Here is a 4,834-nt window from a genome sequence, read left to right as displayed (position 1 = left end):
ATCCAAAATATCTCCACTTCTTTTGAAGATGGATGGGTAATGTTTTCATTGAAAGCAAGACAAATGAACAAGCTTTAAGATTATACCAATAACTCTACATGCCCAAAAATTGACGAGAGCCTGATTCCACCACGCTGCCTCACATATTTGTGTCGACGTGCTTCTTTTTACTCGAACAAATACAAACTAGCGACACCGGTACATTGTATGGCCTAGCTACACCGGTACATTGTATGGCCTAGCTACACCGGTACATTGTATGGCCTAGCTACACCGGTACATTGTATGGCCTAGCTACACCGGTACATTGTATGGCCTAGCTACACCGGTACATTGTATGGCCTAGCTACACCGGTACATTGTATGGCCTAGCTACACCGGTACATTGTATGGCCTAGCGACACCGGTACATTGTATGGCCTAGCTACACCGGTACATTGTATGGCCTAGCGATTAGGCGCTTTGCTGTTTCACACTGAAAATCTAGGTTCGGTCCCATATTGGTGGGGGGGGGGGGGGGGGGGGAGGCTCTCGTGGCTTTGAAGTTAAGGTGTTGGCCTCTCATTCAAAGTTCACGGGGTCGAATCCGTGTAGCGACAGACAAAATTCGTCTCTGAAATTGTCTCCTTCCACCTCCTTTTCGGCTCTCTAGCAATGTTCTGCAGTCTGCTTTCATCTCCACTTTCTACCCCCACCCCTTCATCTCCGTTGCCACCTCTTCTGGGCTCCCGACTCTTTCTGCAGCCTTTCTACTGCTACTCCTCGACTCCTTCTTACTGCTGCCTTTCAGACACACCTCATATCTTCGGGAAGGAAAGATCTACACCTAGTCTTCTCGGATAAGGGCGAAAAATCTCGGAGGTCTCGTGTGCAAGTTGCGCACGTTAAAAATCTCTTGGTGGTCTAAAATCGATAAAAATAGGCTTTGGCCCCCACCCGTGCAGAATTCAACATTTCATACCAACTGAAAATGTTTAATAATTAATATATCCCGCGCGGTCATATGGCAGTGTACAGTTGCGAGCGCTGCAAACACTTCGCAAAAAACAACAAAAACAAAACATGATCTCGTGTTGGGATGATTGTTGTGGTGTATCTCCGCCTTTGTGCTGGAACGTTGTATACCTCTCTTTCTGCGACGGCCTGACAGGCATGGCGGACGCATGGTTTCTGAATAATTATTGAAATTGTGTCGATGGGGGCGTCGTAAAACACCTTTTTGAAACACTCGCCCCAAAACAACTAAAAACCCAAACAAAACCAACCAAATATCGATCAAACACAGACAGACAGACAGACAGACAGACAGACAGACAGACAGACAGACAGACAGACAGAACATAACGTGATCCTTCATTTTGCTGTTCAAAAACGTTCAAACCTTTACCAAAAACCGAGCGGGGAGCACCACATATTATTATTGGAGGCAGCTGCCAACGGATTACCCACACCTCATTTAACTACAGATATCATAGTATCATTAAGTATTATTTTTGTTCTATTGGACTAGATATCGGATGAAAAATTGTTCCCCAAAAAACAAAGGAAAAGAAAATGAAAAAAAAAACAATAAAAAAAACTGGGTCATGTCAGTACTCCTGTTTAACACCAGTCAACCGTAAGCTCTTTGTTTTGATGATATCGTTTTCAATAGTATAAATGCTGGGCGTTGTGGTGAACTCAGGCACTCGTCAAAATAATGAAGTCAAAGAAACCGACATTTATTCTAGCTATCGAGCAATTGTTTTTCGAATTATATTTTGGTTCAACACCCTTTTATGTCCAATTAAAACAACACATTTCTGTGATATTACTCACAAGAGTTGATTTGAGACACACACACAAAAACAATGTAAATTTTCAGTTTACAAGGACTCATGCTATGGAGGTTACCAAATTTTGACAGCAATTTACTAGCCCATTTTACCTCTGAAACCAGGCGATCCCCACCTCGTTCAATAGTGCAAATCTTGACTTCTGTTAAAAAAAGATAGGTATTTTAAAAAGAAATCGAAAGCAAGACTCTTGACCACCACCACCACCACCACCACCACCACCATCGTCATCGTCATCGTCATCGTCATCGTCATCATCATCATCATCATCATCATCATCATCATCATCATCATCATCATCATCATCATCATCATAACCGACAAAACAGTTCCCCTTCCTTTTTCTTTTGTTTGTCTTGACAATTTGTACAATGTCTACACATTTTTTTCCTACAAATTTCGGCACCAAAATCAGGACACGAGAAAAAAAAAGAAGAATATTAACCATTACCTCCTCTTGCCCAAAAACTGAGGAACACCTGATTTCACTGCGCCGTAACACATAATTTTTGTGCTTTCCACGCTTGTTTAAAAAGGATCATTAAGCATAGAAGCACCGTGACTCAAGTTTGCAGTTTTGTAACTATTACATCATTCTTGTCTAATTATTTGAGTAACAGCTGTGGCCCTTGGAAAGATCCCTTTTCATTTAGAGTCAAGTCCTGCTCTTTGTGCTCGCGCTAGCAAAGATAAATGTGAGGCAGCGTGGTGGAATCAGGCTCTCGACAATTTTTGGGCATGTAGAGTTGTTGGTATCATCTTAAAGCGTGTTCACTCGTCTTTATTTGGATGAAAAAAATATCCATTTATCTTGAATACAAGTCGAGATATTTGCGAATGAAGGAGGTGGGGTCACCTGTTTTCAGAGGTAAAATTAATTAGAAAATGGTCGCCAAAGATTTATTATTTCCTTAGCTTAAGAGTCCAGGGTAACTGAAAATTTTCAGTTTTTGTGCCTTTAATCAACGTTTTTCATAAAAATCCACACAGAAATTAGTTTTTTTAATGGGCATGAAAGGTGTTGAGTCAAAAAACAAAAATGTTATAAAAATACACAAACCTGCTGAAAAATGCAAGTTTCTCATCTTTGATTATTTTGACAAGAGCCTGATTCCACCACGCTGCCTCACAAATAACTTTCTTCTCACGTCTACTAGGTAAATAAAGTTATTAGGATCGTATCTGCTTTTGTGTATACTTGCTCACAGAAATTGGGCGAATATGATAATGGATCCATCAAAATACACAAAAAGCACATACCAATCAAACAAACAAACTTCAGACAAAAGTGTCCTAAAACCACACATACCCAGCTTTTTCAAGATACTCAAAGCCCCAAATTTATGTTGACACTGAGGTTTCATAATATCTACGTCTTGCAGCTGTTGTCTCCCTTTTACCTTTCTTTTTGGCAGCGCTAAATGAATGTAAGCGGCTGTTTTTCACTTTTCAGGTGCTCTGATGTGAAGCACCTATTGTCCTGATCTCTCTGATTTTACGTTAGTTACTCTTGTAATACCTCTAATCGTCGGCACTTATGTGACCTTATTGTGTTGCAAATGCCGTAAAACTCGCATTAAACCAAAACATTTCTGTAGATTTGAGGGTGCCATAATAATATTATGTACGTCCTGTAGCTTCTGTCTTTCCCTCTGTTACTTCTGTTTTACTTTTTTTTCGCAAAGCTAATAAATGAGCGTTACAAAGGCGTTTATGGTGTAAGGGTTATGCGCTTCACCCCCCTGGCACTCATATGACCTTATACAGTTGCGAACGCGCCAAAACTCCTACTAAAACTTCCAACCCCCCTCAAACGTTATGAATGAGATGAGAAGACTGTCGTTCCAAAAATAAAGGAAACTGAATTGCGAATGTGTTAAACCACAGGCAACAGACTGAAAACGGGATGCTGCTGCTTTGTTGGTGGATAACGGGAGCTCTGGTGGGGTTTTCTTATCCTTTATTATCAAACATCCACAATCCTGATCTCGCCTCCATTTTTGTGTTTTTACTCTTCTAAAATCTCAAATCTTCAGCACTTATATGACTCAATTGTGTTGCAAATGCCGTAAAACTCTATACTACAACAAAAGAAGCCATGGTCGTCTAACTATAGACCAAGAGCAGGGGAGTGGAGATGGTTGTCCAGAGTAGGTTGGGATGGGGGAAAAAGGGGGGGGGGGTGTTGTATATATATATCACTGCATCAACATCCCTTCTTCCTCTCTAAAGTCTTTGTGATGGAACAGATAGTTATCCCAATGATAAAGGAAATGTGTGCACTGACAGGATGTAATATCCTACTGTTATAAAAGTGCATGAAATGATTTTCAAAGCATGGAATACCATCTCCTTTGAATACTCGCAAACCAATGCACTTCCCTATCCATTGACTCACAAAATGTGTTGTGTTTGTGTTTTCCTTGGTCTGAGAATCTTTGCTCAAAATTACTGTGTGAGTGAGTGGTTGGCAGGTGCTCTGGTGTGGTTTGCTCCTTCTTTCCTATCATCTGTGGTCTAATATCTCCTTTTTGTATTTGTTACGCCTTTGTAACACATCTAATCTTCGGCACTTATATGACCTAATTGTGCTGCAAGTGCCGTAAAACTCTTACTAAAACTAAACGAAACTGTTATTACTACAACCCCCCCCCTCCCCCTAACTTACCGTAAAAAATGAACGTCCATCCTGATTTTGGATGGTTATTTTGGATGTATTTTTAAAAAAGAAATATACAGATGTCGATGTCACAAATTTGTTATCTAAAAAACCGCAAATTTGCCCCAGGCTGTATAAAATTTCTGCCTTAATGAAATACAAGCTTCGCTCTACATCTTTTGACTGCAAACATGGGACTGAGGAAAAGAAGCATAGAAAGTTCTGTCACCATTAAAGTTTAATAATTGAATGGGGGAATAATATATTTTTTTCAACTTAAAAAATCCTTACTCTTAAAGAAGAAGATCGGACACACGGCCCTGACCCACAAATACCTACT

This window comes from Aplysia californica, unplaced genomic scaffold (genome assembly GCF_000002075.1).
Source record: "Aplysia californica isolate F4 #8 unplaced genomic scaffold, AplCal3.0 scaffold00253, whole genome shotgun sequence".
Classification (NCBI taxonomy): domain Eukaryota; kingdom Metazoa; phylum Mollusca; class Gastropoda; order Aplysiida; family Aplysiidae; genus Aplysia; species Aplysia californica.
Note: the sequence above shows the minus strand (reverse complement) of the source record.